Here is an 18,543-nt window from a genome sequence, read left to right on the forward strand (position 1 = left end):
GAACTACAATTATTCCTATTCTGATATAAATAACAATATTTTATTTCAGTTCAGTATTGCACTTTATCACTTCTAGAGAGAAACATAGTCACTGGCTTGTTCTTCTCTATTGCTTTTCTATGGGTTCATTAGACATTGCCTTAAAATCCCAAGAAGTTTCTAAATGTACAAATGAGTTTTTAGAATGGAAGATATTCTTTTCCAAGACTAAAAGGACCTGCAAAGAAGAGACAAATCAGTCAGAGACGGTGTCTCTATTTCTATGTTTAGGCTGTTGCCTGCCTAGGAAAAATACCAAACTGATAAAGGTCTTTCTATGCCTTTTTTATAAGCAAGTGAGTAAGATATACCTTAAATAATGTAACCCTAGAAGCATAAGGCCAAGAACTGGCAAGAATTTATCTTTCCCTCTTCAATCTTTTTTTTAATAGAAAGAAAAGCTTGCTTGGTACGGGAGCAGTATGCTTGGTAGAGGGAGGCTGGGGGTGGAAAGGTAGGAAAGCGCTTTCTGAGGAGGGAGCAGACTCAGTTCTTACTCAAAGTACAGGTAAATGGCATCAGCTCCAGCAAACACAAAGGATTCCATGCCTGACAGTCGCTTGGCAGACTCTCAGCTCACTTGTAAAAGGAAATTCTATTCTGTTAAAATGGGAAGGGACCTTTCTAAACACAAAGTGAATAAAAATAGATACCTGTGAGCTTGTCTATGCAGATCTTTTTTCTGGTTATACTGGTCTAATTAAATGGTTCATTGGTTAGACCAGGGTGGACATTCTGATTTTAGATGAAGATTGGATTTTGTCAGGATAGGTTAAAGAATTTATGCAGCAACATAAAGTAAAAAGGGCAGGCCTTGATTTTACACACAAAAGTGTCCACCTGGGAGCTACTGCTGGTTTAATTACAGAGGTTCAAAGTCTCTCCCTTTCTCTATTATAACTATCCCATGTTGATAAGCCAAGTTTGAAGAGAGACTGAACTGATTGCTCTGCTGCATGATACTCGCCTTCACTTGAACGGATGCCAACTCAGCTGCCAAGTATTGTAACTGTAATGCCAGTAAACATTAACTACTTCACTTCTCAACAACGCACACAAGGAAATCAAAGGACCAAAACCGTGGCCCTGCAGAAACACTTCCCAGAACACAGAGCTTGAAGAATACAGAGGCTGGCTGCTGGTATGTGTAAGACGAATATGTTTAAGTCTACCTACAGCAAAACTGCAAGGAAGTCGGGGGGGGGGGGGGGGGGGAGGCGGCATCAAATGAAATATTTGTCTGGAGGAGGTTAGAGATGGACTCAGCTTTCAAATGCTAGAGAAATAATACTTTTGTTAACACCACTCTCCCTTGTTCCCAGAGAGACATCCCTCTTAGGTTCTGGAAATAGGGCACTTCCAGCGCCATCCCAGAGGTATAGCACTGACCCGAGGGGCGGGCAAGGGTTGTTGGGGTGGTTTTAATGAGCTGCAATGGCTTTCTTCAGGGATTTCTAGAGCTTAAAATGCTGAAAACAGTTTACCTCAAAGTATGACAAGGGGGAAGTGTAGTAAAGGAAACAGGGACAGGTAATCTCCTGAATTCATTGCACTGCACAGAAATTATGCCTTGACAAACTCAGTTACTGGTCTGCTAAAAGAGAAAAAAGAGGTTTTAAAATTACAGAAGTAGGCAGTATTGACTGCTCTGGATGCATTATATTCTGTGGTTTTGGAAGAATTCTGTGAGAAGTCTTCTCTGAGGGTTTCAGAGAATAATTACTGCCAGTTTTCTGAGCATCTCGTGATGTAAGAAGCAAAGCTGGAAATCACATCTACAAAAGGGCGTACATACAAAACACATACCACCAGCTAGGTCTGAATATAGCTGTCATCTACCTCCAGCTTTCCAGAGCCACCACAACACCCGACATGTTCTCCAATGCAGAGAGTGGACCTTGGTATACATAAATCCTCACAAAATGGAGCATATTCAGCCCGTTGTGATATAAAAATTCCCCATGTAACTGTCAGAGACATATACATAGTCAGCCACAAGCCCAAGTAACCACTCAAATAGTGGGTCTTAACTCTGCAAAAATTTGCTTATGGGAGTAAATCTTACAGCCCTTAACAAACCTGCTTGAAGAAATAGGACAGCTCTCTGCAGGAGCTGTTTGACTGACATCACATAAATGCTGATTTACTGGCCATACATTCCTTCCAACAGTGCTGCTTTTTGAGACTCATATTTCTAGCTAGAAAGGCAAATCTCTACCAGACAAAAGGAGAAAGAGTGGTGGAAGGGCAAACTAGAAATAGATGAAGTTCACTAAAACAGACTTAAATGTACAATAGTAAGTGAATTCAGGGAGAAAATTAAGCAGTCTCATGGTATCTCATGCCTAATTGCTCCCATGAAGGCAGGGCTGGTGATCGTTCTTAAAGTGACTTAAAAATTAAAGAGTTCAGCTACCACAAGGTGTGCCAGACCAGTAAAAATATCAACACAGCTCCTTGCCACATCTTGCCAAGATCTGTGAAAATCTAGAAACTCTGGATGGAGAAGGCCTATTAAGTCAGCCCATTGTGTCTTGGTCCAAGACTTTTCCTAGTCCTCGCTATACTTTTTTTGCCCCCTCAGGAGAGCCTGGCCACAGCTACCCATTTGCAGCACGAGGCTGCAATGGCTCAAGGCTGGATATAGTAACCAGGGCACAGAAAGCCTGGAAAGCGCAGTTTTATTTTTCTCCACACTCCAATAATGACAACCAAATTGAACTAAACAGATGCACTGGCTTGCTGTTAGTTAACATTTCTTTTAAAAGAGATGGGACAAGGTTTTATTGTGTCTTTAAAACAAATGGAAAGAAGCAGAATTTCTGTCAGATAATATGACTGGCTTTTCATGCAAGCTGCACTGGCAACCCCAGCTATAGTGCAGCAAAGCTCCCCCTCTGATCAGATCCCAAAAGACATTTTCTCTGAGAGACTTCAGAATCAAATGTGCATTTAACTCTTCTTTCCATTTCACACTCCATTTCTAGTGATTAATGCTTGTGTTCTAGATGGATGAAAGCTGAAACAGATGTTATCCACTCACAATGCCATTCTGATAACCCTGAGCTAAAGGCTGAAATCCTTAGCAGATTAGTGGCTGAAATAAAAAATGGATAAATAAAGTGGGGAGTACGGGCGAACAAACTGTTATAGGTTTTATTTCTGTGGATAACAATGCACAGAGGCTATGTAATCTCTGTGCTAATCTGCCAGAGGAAAGATTAAATGGCAAAATTCCAGCACTGAGACCTGCAACTCTTCTCTGCTGGACTGCGTCATCGTGACCACATACCCTTTTAGCAGAACATCACTGTGTAGACTCTATTATATTGTTAAAAATGGGGGGTTCCAGTTTATTTTCTTTTTATTGAAACAACAATAACAGTTTTTCTTATATATTCTTATGAGTTCATGCTATTTCTGCCATTAAATGTACTTGTAGCCACTGTATGATTCAACAGGTGCTGAGGAGGTCAGGAAAAGTATTTGAATTTCCACTTAAGTGAAAATTTGAGTGGATTTTCTGAACTAAATAACCCACACTTTTTAGGAACTTGGGACTATTTTTTAGCTTCCTTCCTTCAGACCTTGAAAGTGCTTTGGAGCAATGAACCTGGCATAGCTCTGCCCCTCCTTTGTTCTCTACCTCAGAGAGCTAACAACATGTCAAAAAGCTGTGGTGTATTAAGCTGTAGGGAAGATAAACCGATCGGCCGAGAGCATGCTATGGGAAACAGAGAGAAAAGGACGCAGCATCAGTATGCTGAAGAGCAGAGAACTGACTAGGTATGTGCCAGCTATACAGCTCAACATACCAACTAAACCTCTTTTTTTTAAGACCCTCCAATTACTTTCTTTAAAGTCCAGGAGTGGCAACATGGGTGCAATAATCTAGTCCATTATCCTGCCTCAGACAGTAGCATATGTTTCTGAGGAAGGAAATAACAACCTGCAGTAAACTGGTGTAGGATAATCTTACCCTCACATCAGATCACAGCCTGGTCTTCACTAGTTAAGAGACTGGCTTAAAGCAGGGTATTTAATATCCTTTTGAGAGGGTTTTATACTCTGGCTACATTAAAGATTAATTTCTTTCCAATACCCATCATGGAAGCAGGCACCCTAAATGTCTCTGCTTTATGTATCAGATCAAGTCTCATAAGAGACTTATAATTGGAGAAAAGACTATTAAAACAGTAATTCAAACTACGTTTTCCAAATGGAGAGAAGGACACCCAGCTTGCCGTGTGCAAATTGTTGTTCTTGGTTGAATTCACATTGCAAGCTGCTTGAGGCCTTTTACATCATTGCCAGTTCTGTGCTAGCTCTGTATCTATCAGTAATGCATAATAAATCACAGCAAAGCAATCAGACAGAAAGTCCCAGCTCTTCCTCCCATCCATAAGACAGGCCTAAAGACCCGGAATTTGTAAAAAAAAAACGCAAAAAGCATGATGGTTGTGCTTTATGATGTAACAGGTATGAAGCAAAGATCAAGAAGGTAAACGTATTCCTTTAAAGGTATGTTATAAAAAAGCAAACTCATCAACCTCTCCCCACCACCTCCCAAGAACCATTTAGTTTTGTTGCAGACCACACGATTACTTAGCTGAGGAATAACACAGCATTGCAAATTTCAGAGTATTCATTCTCTGATGCAAAAATCTCCGGATCTTCAATCCCCAGGTAGCCGCAGGGATCTCTGGCTCCAAATTGCTTTGAATCTTCTCCAGACTCCACTTCAGGAGGCTGCAGTTAAGACAAGTACTAAACCTGCACCTTTCCTGGCTCTTCAGTGACACCTTCTGGGACAAAAACAGACCAAGCCAATCCGGTTTTCTGCAGCTGTTTTTACCTATGTGTAGGAGTCAAGTGCGATATTCGGGAGCTAGTTCCCAAGAAACGGTGAGCACACAAGCAATGCTGCCCAAGTACACTGCAGCTGCCTGTACGCAGCACCCTGAAAAGTGCGATCTCTCTGGAGACTGGGCAGGAGGTGAGTCCCAGATGGGCACAAATCCTTACGCTTTCACTTCTCCCAACGTGTATTTTGATTCCCTGAAATTGCTAACTGGGTGGAAAAAAGTCACACTTGAACAGCTACATCCTCCCTGTAAGAGCAGTAAAGATGAAAGTGGAAGTTTATATTAAAATATTTTATTCTTAGTGAAGGCTGTTAGCGAGCCCTCTCATCTTTGCTTGAGGGCAAGTTCTAGGTGCAGCCGTGGTGTGACATCAGGGCACCACACTTGCATTTCACTGTGGCAGAAGCACTGTAAAGCCTGGACTGCAGCTCCCACTCCCACACAAGCCCAGTCGCAGAGCACAGGGGCACACAGGGAGGGTCCCCCAACTGCAGGGGGAAAGACACCTCTTTAGTCACTGTCAGGGAAACACGCTAGGAGGACGAGCAGGCTGTGCTAGGCACGGTATTAACTCACTAAATAGGCTGGAGCTTAGCTAAGAAGGAGAGTACATTTAGCAAAGAGGTCTGAGCTTGAGCACTCATGCACGTACAACCCCAGCCGTTGGTGATGCTGTGCAAATTCACTGCCACTCAGACAAGTAGAAACACCCGAATTTCCTATGTGCATACCCCACCTGAAATAAATTTACCTTTGATCATGCTGTGCTCCACCAATCACCTATCTGATCCTTTATGGCATTTTCAGTCTGCCTGTCCCTGGCGTGTTTATTAATTTATTATTCTGTAACTTTTTAATCTCAAAACAGGCACCTTGAGCAACAGTTCTTCATGTCTTGTGCAGCTACTGCTTTGCAAAAAGAACACACAGTGGGTGAAAAACATAATTTAAAATCTGTGATGCTCTTCAAGTTTGACACACAGCATGCTTTCACTGGACCTGAACAAAAGGTAAGCCAGGAGAAGGACATCCTCTCCACCCAGGGCAGCCAGTAGTACTGCAACACTGACATAGATAACTGCGCTCCGTGCCCGAAGGCAGAGGGTCAGCACCAGCAATTACACTAGTGCAACTTGCTCTAGCCTGTCAACAAGTTAAGCCACTCTGGGTAACTCTTTCTGTGTGCTGGCCTAACACCGACTGCTTTCATCAGCACACATTTTCCTGAAGCGGTAGGGTTTCCTTGTAAAGGAGGTGTATCTAGCATGACACATTGGACCCTGGAGAATTTACTTCTTGGAAATGGGGAGTGCTGCACAGATGAGAGCCACAGACAAGGTTGGCAGTATGCAACGTAAATAATGTGATTTGTAATCAAAGCAGAAATCTGTCACTCACATCTCCTCTGGACTGGTTCATTAATGAGCCATGTCCTTCTGTTGGAGGGATGCTAATATAACCCATGAATCGTGCATAGCTTAAAAAGAAAAGAGGACTGAAGAATAGCTGCGCGCTTGGCTCCCTTCGTTTCTTCTCTGCAGCGGTCAAAGGCTGAGCTCTTTGCCTAGGTGTTGAGAGCTGCTAAGTACACTGCCACAAAGCTGAAAATAAGAGAGAGAATTCCCTGCTCGTCTGTGCTCGCCCTATGGCTCCAGAGCAGAGGAGTACAGATCTCCATGTGCTTCCCTCCTGGCCACCTGAAGATCCAAGTGTCTAGTCCCAAAGGGTAGGGTTGTATGTGTGTGTTCACCACTGCATAAGCAAATTGTTTCAATCGGCATCAACTAGTGCTCGGGTCCTAACTAGATGAGTTCTTGCTAAATAGATGGCGCCAGGTCTGGGAGCTGTCCTCACGCTATGGCTCTTGGTTTGGACACTGAAGAAAAATATCACCCCTCAAAACTTCCTTGCTTCCCTTTCAAATTAAAGTATTAGCTCCCTCCTATAAATCCCCAAATACATCTTCTGGGCACAAGCCTGATTTTTTTTCTTAGGCTTAGATTATATATTGGAAGCCACAGAGAGCTTGTCCTGAGTATTGGGTTCTTTCACTATATCAGAGCTTATCTGCACATTTGGACACAGTTTGCTGTCACTCATTTTTTTCAGGGCTAAAAGACAAACACCACATAAATTGTAAGCCTTTGTGATAACAAGAATGCTCAGCAGGAATATCTTCTAGCTTTTCTACTTTAAAGAGATGTGATCTGATTATTCTCCACTCACGATATTGAGGCAGCCTGACCCAAACTGAGGCCCCAACATGCTGGGTTGTTTCTATACAGATGCAGAATGAAAGCTGCTCATGAGGGTAGAAGTTTTTGAAGGCAAAACATGAAGATTCAAGTTTGACCTCTTTAAAAATTACTCTCAGCTGTTCTCAAGGACTTGACACATTTTCTTTTTAGAGCTCTTTTACTAGCAACCTTTGCCATAGGCTGCATCCTGCTTTATCCCCCTGGAAGCACTGGATCACCAGCTATGGGTTAGTGCTCCAAAGAACAGGCTGAGGAGCACCTTCCCAGCCTACCATACTCCAACTTCAGAGCCTCTAGTCATGCACTTTGGTAAGTCCACCCTCAAAACCAGGTTATGTCTTCTTTTTGCAAATGACTTAGAAAGGATCCCCTCTCTGTGGTCCGGTACATCCTAGCAGAAGTAAGCACACTTCCATCCCCAAGTGTCAATGTACTAAAGGGGCTGCAGCCTCTCTCCCGTGCACATTGCACAGGCTGCCTAGGGTGCGACGTGCCTCTCTGCCCTGCTTACAGGGACACATTGGCCTTGGGAAGACAAAAAGTGTGACCAGACAAAGCCAAGTGAGCTGCCTGCACTCACTCAGGGCCCAGTGAAGTGTGTGCTACTGCTGCACATCATTTGGCTATCAAGGTGTATTCTGGTGTGCTCATATTTTAGGCACTCTCTGCACAGATATTAACGAGCAGCTCAAGGGCATGGCAGCAAAGCATCAAGGCTTAGGGTGGAATTACCTCACTCAGCATGTCACATCAAGCAGTGTGTCAGAGGGCCTGTTGCCATTGACTATCACTGCTCAACAGGAAAGGCAGTGTGTTTTTAATAAACTTCAAGATACAGGCTGGATAAATCGTCCTGATTGCAGCAGTCCAGTGACTTCCAGGCAAAGGTTATCTTTGTTTTCTCCACAACTGTAGATTGTGCAGGACTGTAAGCTGACCTGGCATGGGGAAAGCCTTCCCATATCTTACAATAAGGTGTTATCTACCAGCCTGGAGTAGCCACAAAGTCAGATAAATCCTCAGCAAAGCAGCACACCTGGAAACAAACAGAACTGTTCCCTGGGCTTTGTTCAGGTGCTGTACTGCAACTGCCAGCAAGAGGGCCTCTTCCCACTCACAGCAATGGTGACTGCAAGACAGTGATCCTAGAAACAGAGCGTTAGGCAGGAACAGACTGGAAGTACAATCTAATTTTACACCAGTTAGCCTAAGCAGATCTCCCAATCTGTCCACACTGGGTCAGGCCCTGTGCTTTGGAAAACACTGGAGCAGTGGAAAACAGGCAAAGTGCTCCAATATGAGAGCGTGCTGTGAAACCCAAATGCTTTGTTACTCCACATCTTTGGAGCAGAGGAGGTGGCTGCACTCACAAAGGCGTGAACAGACAGTTCACTGTGCTCAGGAAGGCTTGGTGGATCCTCCAGAGCCTCTGTGACATCAGTAAGTGTTCCATCATCACTAATTATGAGGCTGAAGAAACCCAAAGATTTAAAGCTTAACAGTCTCTGCGGACATCAATCTTTCCAAAAGATAGAACAAAAAAAGAAAAGCTAAATAGAAGTTTTAGCAGCAAAACTGCTTTAGCAGCTACTGTAGGTCTAGTGAGACTGCTAAGGAAAGATGGAAAGCATATGGATTAGATTTATTGGCATAAATCTGGGGACAACAGCCTAGCTGCAGAAAACATCATCATCAAGTCTGGAAATCCAAAAAAAGACAGTGTTTTAGTACAGAGAAATGGGGAAAAGAGGAGGAGATAGGATATGCTATCTCAAAAGAAACAGATACCTGTCTTATTTCATGTGTATTTTTGGGCTCAATTTTCCCCTTGAGTAAATCGGTGGAAAAGTCATCTTTAGCAGCATATTTAAGTACATAATTAGCTTTAAATACAGGCTTCATCCTGATTGAAATCAATGTGTGTTTAATCACATTGCTGCATTTGTGCCTAAATCAAAATTCTGCTAAGGCTCTTGAAACTACACTGGTATAAAAGAGTGTAAGAGGTCAAAATCAGATACTCCAGGGTGGAATGTAACTTGCTACTGGTGATGAGCTGTTAGAACATGTGGTGTTATCTTTTACCAAGAAATTACACTGAGCTATGTTAGGACAATGAGAATTTGTCTTTTCAGCCATTTCCTACCTTAGTTCCCATCAGCTGGCAATGACTCTGCAGGAGTCAGAGGCCAAAATACAGCCCAAATTCTTGGGACAAAAGCTAAAATGCAGCAAACTTTGTGTATAACATTAAAAGATACTTAATGAATGACATGAACTGATTCCACAGATAAATGCAGCAGCTGATAATTGCTAAAGAGTTATTCAGGCTGACCAGCTATTCTTAGACTCTTCTTACTGTAAAACATCAGAATGGATGCTGCATGTCTAAATCATAAACACCACAATTTAGCAAAATAGTTCAACATGTGTTTCACTCTCACTGAAGTTGAGCTGAGATTAGACAATGCCCCGGTTATGAAGCGGGTTATGCCTTAACATTATTCATTTCAGTGAAGAATAACACACCAATTTCTGGAACTTACAAGAACTGGAGCAACATCTAAGAAACCCACATTAAAAAAAAGAGAAAAATACAATTTCACTACTTTTACCTACTACAAACAATAGCACACTAATTCATACCAACATCATGGATAGCAGAATAGATAATCATTCAATATTTAAATTGTCTTGTAAGTCAAGAACATAAGAAGATCCACAACTTGCTCCACAGTTAGTTTCTAATGGGATGCTCACAGAATCAGCATGCCAGGAAGTTTCTTGGCAACCCGGTGTTTTGTATCTTCACCTCGTTTTCCCTTTGTCATTCTTCAGTCGAGAGCATCAATTTTCAATCTTCCAAAACAGAAAATCCTCTTTGAATTTTCTACAGGGAAAAAAACCCAAACCCCACACCAAACAGCTTCCCATATTCAGGATCTGTCCCACTTTTAAAAGCCAAATAAAAGTCTCCTTTCCCTTAACGCTGTTCAGGGAGGAAGGAAGGCTAATATAAGCACCTAAGGCCTAAATTATTTTAAAAGTTATGTGAGCTTCACATGTCTGGCTGATATCACACTGGCTGAAGACCCACGTATCTTCAAATCCCCTTGCACGCATTTCCCCATCTCCCTGTCTGTTAAACCCATGGTCTGGGAAGGACCCCCTTTTTGTTCTCTGTGCTAGACTAAACACCATGGAGCTGCTTGGTGTTGATTAGCCCAGCACAAACGCAGAGGCAAGACCTCCCAGAGCAGCAAGCCGCTGTTCCCCACTGTGGCATGCACCTGCCACAAGCACCTGTGGGAGGACCAAGGACCAACGGGCAGGAGCAGGAGCGTGGCAGGAAAACAGCCATGTGAGATGAAGAGAAGCAGAAGTGAGAGGGTGATGCGGGTGGGGGAGGCCAGCCTTGGTGGGTGAGGAGGATGCACACACCTTGGTGAGTTTGGGTGGCGCACGCAATTGGGTAATAGTGGAAAACATAACTGTTAGCAATTAACAGAAACAAGATAGTGATTAGTCCACGACATTTGTCATTAAGCCTTGATGAAGCTCAGCATGTGCAACTCTCTTGGTTAATGGGAGCCACAGCTAATGCATTTATGCACTAAACCACTCCAAAACACCCCTGACATGGGAAATTAACCCTTAGTTTTGTCACATCCTTCATTCTAGGGAAGAAAAATCATGGTAGGTATGACATTGCACTGAGACTTTAAGAGTGCAGACAGAAACCCTGCCTCTTCCCAGGAGCTGTAACCTCTCATGGAATAAAATCCTTGAAATAATCACTCAGTACTTACATATTCAGAGTCTTGGATATGGTTGTACTGCCCTGCAGCAGAAAGTCTGCTTCAGCACTACTTGATCTTCAGCTAGCTAGAGTAAATCTATCTCAGGAGCATCAGTGCTTTGCACTCATTTATTCCACCCCACTTTCTGGCATAGGACAAGGGCCTATGGCTCAAGCCAATACAGTGTGGGTTACAATAAATTGGGCACATGTGCAAACACTCAGGCACCTCATTTATCCACCTGTAAAAAATTAGGGGTTTTAGCACTTCTGGTTCAGCACAGGCACATGTGGAGCTGTTGAAGCTGAAAGGTTTCAATAAATGTTAAGGAAAAGTGCCTGCAGGCTGTGGCCTGTCTCCCCATCCCAAAACGGGGAAAAAATTCTGTGCTTAACCTTTTCTGGATCCTGTATAGTCTAGTACAAAGCTCTGCAGAGAAAAGAATTTTAAAAAAATTAACAAAAAAACAACAAAAACAAAACAGGAGACAAGCCACTGGAAACACTCCAGAAATGCCTGGAGTGGACAAAGTCTGGACAAAGCTTTGCTTTCTGACGCCTGCAATGCACCTGAGGACATCCTTACTAGGAAGGCACTCTGGGGGCTATCACCCATGTGAGCTCAGTGCTTATTTTGCTAGTGGAAGAAAAAGCCCATCCCTTGGCTACCAGCTGAGGGTTGGGCCCAATATGCAGCCAGTGTGGGGGCTGCTCAGGTGCTGGAACTAAAAGAGAACAATGCTTTCTGTTTAAGATGCTGCCTTCTATCTGTAAATTGTGTGCCTTTCTTACCTTTACTAGACATTTCTCTTGGGCATCAGGCTTGCCATGGTCACCATCACTGCTCACTTTAAGTCAGCTTCTTTGTAGTGATTTTGGCTGTCTCATGTTTAGAGGTATTGCATGTGACTTCCAGAAAATTTTGGGAGTTAGATGAAAAAAACAAGGAAACAAATGGAGAAGGTGTTACTTTTGCACATTAATGCTTCTGACTTTTCTTCTAGGCACATCTTCTAAGCAGATGCCCTGTGCAGTGAAACACAGCCCTGCACAGGGCACCCACACCCGGAAGCATTCAGAGTCAGGGCCCTGTTGGGAAGGCTTAAAGGGAGGGTTTAGGAGATTTGTAAGTTTTGTGCCAGCCTTAGGACTGAGATAAATGTCTCTCCAGAATACAGAGCTCTCTCATTTTCCCTAAGGCCCTTTTCTCCCTAGAAGAGCTTTTTAGGGAGGGAATATTATTCCAGGCTCAAAGAGATAGACTAGTACAAATAGAAGCTAATGTAACTAAACCTTGGAATTACTAAAAAAAGATAAATGAGACCCCAGTGCTACTAACGATACAATTAGATGGTTGTCACATGGTACTGTTAACAATAGACACTTTTCAAAAATAAATCCTTACGCTTTCAAGAGATACGTCTTTTCAATCATCAGCTCTTTTAAGAAGCTTCAAGATAAATGAGTGCAAGAGAATTAATGGAGAACATAATGTAGTCACTTAACATTCCTGATATTGATTCCATTTCATTAGCTGGTAAGCACTTTATACTCCCACAGAGAGATTTTTCCTCTTTCCTCAGGTATCTGATTATAAGAATAAAAATAACCTTAAAGAATCTTCCCCTTGGAGCCTAACTCTAAATATATTTCCAGAAGTATACCTTCGTGTAATTTTTTTTCAGTCAGGATTATGTAGAAAATTTAGTACTAAGAAGGGGATGTGACTAGTTTTTCTGCAGGCTTCAAGCATTCGATCTGCCTGTTCGAAACACTGTCCATTAAACCCGCGCTGCAGTCCTCTTGTCCTTGAGAAGGAGTGGCAGAGAAAGCCAACAGATGTGTCAGGACAATATTGACTGGGTCCAAATTAGCAATGGGTGTGTGCACATCAGTGTGTGTCTTTTGAGAGTTGGCTTCCTGTTTTGGAAGTTGTTCCAGGACAAAGCTTGAGCTTTTCTGAATCATGTTTGCCCCTTCATGGGGGCTAAGGAGTACTGAGGCAGGGAGCCACATTTTAGCCAGAAGACAGTAAACTTGTCTTGCAGTACAACATATACCAGCAACATGGCTTTTCTGCCAAGGCAGCCGAAAACCAGGATACACCGGCATCATTCACCCTGGCTGTAGGACATCTCTGGCAGTCAGGGTACCCTGTGCAGAACCAGCCTGCTATCGTTCCACAGTCCAACGCTGTATCACGCAGATACAGCCACAGCTTTCAACCAAGTCATAATGGGTCTCCCATGCAAAGCGAATGAAGATAAAAGAAAGAAGACTTGAAAAACAACATGTCACTGACCAGAGAAAATTACTCAAGTCTATAGGTAACTTAAAACTAAATAAGGCCTGAAAAGAAAGGATATACTGTTCAAGAAGATTTGGAGATTATAAATCAAGAAGATTTATTGAGATAAAACTTTTTTTTCTCTTCCCTGAATTATTTGCAAAATCAACACAAATTTGCAAAATGTTTTGCTGATTTTCAATTTGCATTTTTTTTGCTGAACAAGATTCACCCACTTCTAGCCCTGACTAGAACGGAAATGACAGAGTAACGACAGGAAATTGCTTCTTTCTGCTGCTCTCCACAGCAAGAGGTTTAAATGCACAGAAATTAAACACACTGTTCAGAAATGGAAATCATCCAAGAAATGAATGAATATGCCTTAAAAGACTAAATCTGCTCCAATATTTTCAAAACTGCATGCAAGACTTGAGGTGCATGACTCCCACTAGCGCCAGAGAGAGTCACAACGCTGCAGTACGGATCTTTGAGATGAACATGTCTGAAAGGTGGTTTCACTAAGCTTTAAACCAACACTGCCTTGCAAGAGCTTACAGCTTTCTGGGAGTACAGATGAGAAAGCAAACAAAAACAATGCGGAGAAAAATATCTGAGCAGCAAAGGCAACGTGTAAGGGAAAGGTAAACAGAAATAACAGTATTCTTTGCACTCATTGCCTAGAAAATTGGCCACGGTCAAGGTGATCAAGGTGAAGGCTTTTAAAGAACGGGTAATCTAAGTTCTTTTAAATCAAATTAACCACTAGTATCAACGGCAACTATATATACACACATTTTGACAGAGACAGGCTGATTAAGTTGAACCCTTTTTATAAGCACCTAAGCATACACGGTAAACTCTTTGGTGTGAACTACAGGCAACTATAGCCATCTAGTCAATGGTGTAATCACCCCAGTCACTGCACAGTGACCCAGATCTTCACAGTGTAGTTAATCGTATATTTAAAAGGGCATCACTGGTGAGTACAATGATTTGCCCTCTGGAAATGCTCACCCTCCACTGACTATTGGGAGATTCCTACTAAGCAGGAGTCTAACTAAAGTCAGATGAAAATGTCTCTCAGCTAGTGTGAGCAGGCAAAACAACTTCTGTAGAGTTAAAATCTGCCTGGAAGGCTTTTCTGACATGGCATTTTAGCTTTGTTTTCACTGAAATGAAGATTATGTTATGATTGACTTCAATGGGTGAACATTCACATTAATGCCAAAAATTTTGAAATGTTATATTAGTTATATTCAAGCGTGGAATCAATGATCTTTAAGGGAGTGCTATTAGAAAGAGAGCTGGCCTTCCTCCAGTAATTTAATTTGGTCTGCAATAAACCACACTAAAAGATACTGTTATATCCTGGATCTTAAGGTTTTTATGCAGAGGTTCATCAGATTTCACATCTCCAGAAGAAAACCTTGGTTAACTAAGGGGTTTAAAGCAGCTCCTCAAAAGGGGAGCACTCAGAAACGAGCTTGATTGCCTTTTTTTCTAGCAAGACACTAGACAACACTGCCTGGCATCTTGCTTGTACAAACTGACAGCCAGCTGAGAAGGAGCCAGGTACATGACCTGACTCTGCATTTCATTGGAAAATCACCTTTCTTATGCCAAAGGCTTCTTCACCATCTTAAAAACAATCACAGAAAGGAGATAAAACTGGCTTTTCCTGTAGCACACTGAAAAAAAGATAAAGAAATTCATTCTTATCCCAGTGTTGACCCACACATACAGCAAAACTCACTCTAAAACAGTAATCTGAGAAAAGATGAGGACTGCCCAGGTATTCCTGAAGGGGGCCATGGTAGAGTTTTTCCCTCTTCCCCTATCCTGCCTGCTCTAGGACCTTCCCCCACAGCCTGACCAAGGGAAGGCACTGAGAACAATCAGTGATAAAACCTCCTCAGCAGGGTCCTCTCTCTTGTGAGTAGGTGGTATCTCTGTTGCAGTATCAGGATCACTATGAATTGGGACTAGCTATCCTTGCATTCCCTCCACAGACTCTGCGCAGGCCCATGGAGCACACACTGTCACGCTAGGGTTGAGACTGTAGTCTACCAAAATTTAGTTTGTAAACTATGACAATGCCAAACATAATCTAATAAAAATATTTCTAGTATGAGGCCAGAGAAGAGAGTTGCAAGTTTAAAAGTCAAGGCTAAGGGTACATTGTTCTTCAAAGCAGAGGGACTATAAGGTGAAAAGAAGGTAAAAATCAAGCTGCAAAAATATGCATGGCCAGAAGCAACTAAAGAGTGGATTGTCTTTTGTTTGATAGAAGAGAAGGGTTCTGTTGCCCAAACTAAAACAACTGAACTCCATTCCTCTGAATTTACTTCACTATATTGCCGGCTTTATCTACGTCTGGCACAAATCCTGACGTCACTGGAAATTTCAGTGGAATAATTCATGTTTACAGCACTTGACAAATCAGTTCAGTGAGTTTATGAGAGTTTTTTGCAAAAAGCTTACAGTAGACCTGAATTTGCATATTTGGACCCTTACTGGGATGAATATTAGAGCACAGCAGAGTGGGTGCTCCCTCTGTGGATGCACCAGAAAAACACCAGGCAAAAAAATTAGTCTGTGAGAGCCGATGTGTGACATTCTCAGGCCAGGAGCCAAACTGGCAAGCATATGGCAATGCCCAGGCAGAAAAGGTTTAAGCTATACCTTAGTGGCTGCAAAGGCTTTTGTAATCCTGTCCTCCAGAAATCAGTAACCTATTTCTTCTCAGCTTCTGGTAGAGTACACACTCCTCTTGTTAATAAAGCAAAGTATCTCCAAGGAATTCACAACCACTGGAAAAAAGTCGAATGTAAAGTAGTAGTTTAATTTGCAGAGCCCTTAATAAAGGTATTTTACTTTGGGATACAACTGGCCCCTCTTCCATGAGGCAGTCATAACAAGACAACACACTTAACCATGAAGAAGGGGTTTATAAAACTTCCTTGCCTGCAAATACAGCAGAGCCAAGGCTGTGCAGAAGCGTGGTCCCAACTTGTGGCACTTTTGCCCGGTCTCAAATTTCGATGCCTTTGGCTCTCCTGCTCCTTTTGCAGGGTGTGCTGGCACCGCGGCCAGCCCCGCTTCCAGTGCAAATCCCCTCCAAAGCAGAGCCTCGTCCCAAGCCCACATCTGCTGAGGCATTTGCGAAAGCAGCACCTGGGCACACCAGAGGGCCAGAAACCCCAGATCCAACTCTACTCTGAGCAGCCCTGGTAAGTTACCTCCTTGAAATCGTTAGTAACATACACATAGATACACCCTAGCAAAATACAGCCTACCATCTTTTAAAGATAACTGTTTCTGCAGATTGCTACAGCTGGGAGCAATGAGCAGGTGTACAGAAAACAAGCAAGACCGCTAATGGACCTGAAACATGATGAAACGTTTTCCAGGGAAGCTCCTCCAGTCTGTTCAGTGGGTTTTGGCTCCATATTCAAAGTCTCCTAATTTACATAACTCCTGATCTTACTGAAATTCATGCTCGGTCATGCTCAACTTTGCTAATATAAAGGACACAATTTTTTTCATGTTGGGTCCTCAGTTCTTCAGCAGTTCTGGACTCTGAGACTTCATTTCAGCTTTCCATACTTAATTCTACAGGGAGATTATTAAACACTTGGAAAAATGTTAGTTGTTTTATGCCAGAATAAATGAAGGTCACATGAACTATCTGTGAAGAGCCGAATTGTTAGTAAGTGTACTTGTGTGTCAGAAGAAAGATCCAGACATAAGAGTACACGTTTCAAAAGAAAATTAATAATATACTTCTAATATTTATTATAACTCTATAAATTATTTATAGAGTCATTTTTGTAAGGCCAGAAAAGATCACTGTGATTATAGTCTGGCTTCTTGTTTGGAACAAGGCAGAAGATGTGACTGAACTCACTCATACATATGTATTTTACATTTTAAAAAACATATATCATTTTCATTTAGCAATTGTAAGTGGTGAAGAGTCCACAACAAGCACTGGTTAAGTTGTTCCAGTGATTGATTACCCTCTTTCATGTTTATCTGCTTATCCTCTGCTCCCAGCGCTGACTGCCAGACAGCAGAGCCTGTGATGTGCTGGCGTCTCTGATAAGAGGTCCCCGCAGCAGGATGCAGTGCCGGGCAGAGACAGCTGGGGTAAGTCAAGTGCAACCAGCAGCACAGACTCCAGGAACTGCTCCCCGCCTAACTGAATTAGTCACATGCAAGGCAGGTTAGCTTAGCCCAGATTTTGAGCTGAGCAAAGGCAGTTATGCTGCTTCTGGTACTCAGAAAAAAACACAGGGAAGCAGTTTGGATGTCCCTACGTGGTGTCCTCTCATGCTGCCAATACCCACGGGCTGCAGTCAGGTGGCACGGGAAAGGAGCTCCTCCTGGCATGTCAGCAGGAGGCTAGACAGCTCGTGGCATGTCAGCAGGAGGCTAGACGGACAGCTCGCAAGCTACCCACCACCGTCCTTCCCACACTGCAGTCTTTGGTGAGAAGACACCAAAAACCAGCTGCACCTGTTTTCCCTCCCTATGCTTCGGCTCGCCTGGTTTGAACTTCCTTCTCCCCCTCCTCTTACATTCATAGCACAGAGAAGTGGCCACCCAGAAACACACAGTTTGCTTCCTGCACCCACCTCCAGCCAAGCCAGGCAGCCCTGGCCCAGTGTTCTGGTTTAACCCCAGACAGCAACTAAGCTCTACATAGCCGCTTGCACACTGCCCCCCACAGTGGGACGGGGGAGAGAACTGGAAGGGTAAAAGTGAGAAAACTCGTGGGTTGAGATAAAAACCGTTTAACAGGTAAAGCAAAATCCACACACACAAGCAGAGCAAAACAAGGAGTTCATCCACCACTGCCCATCGGCAGGCAGGTGATCAGCCATCTCCAGGAAAGCAGGGCTCCATCACGCGTAACGGTTACTTGGGAAGACAAACGCCATCACTCTGAAAGTCCTCCCCTTCCTTCTTCTTCCCCCAGCTTTATATGCTGAGCATGACCTCATATGTCTGGGATATCGCCCTGGTCAGCTGGGGTCAGCTGTCCTGGCTGTGTCCCCTCTAACTTCTTGCGCAGCCACAGCCCACTCGCTGGTGAGCTGGGGTGAGGAGCAGAAAAGGCCTTGCCTCTGTGTAGGCACTGCTCAGCAATAAGAAAAACATCTCTGTATTATCAACACTGCTCTCAACACAAATCCAAAACATATCCCCTTACCAGCTACTATGGAAAAAATTAACTCTACCCCAAGTCAAGCCAGCACACCCAGCAACCATCCACTTCGTGCCGCCTCTGAC

This window comes from Leptosomus discolor, chromosome 12 (genome assembly GCF_034619465.1).
Source record: "Leptosomus discolor isolate bLepDis1 chromosome 12, bLepDis1.hap2, whole genome shotgun sequence".
Classification (NCBI taxonomy): domain Eukaryota; kingdom Metazoa; phylum Chordata; class Aves; order Leptosomiformes; family Leptosomidae; genus Leptosomus; species Leptosomus discolor.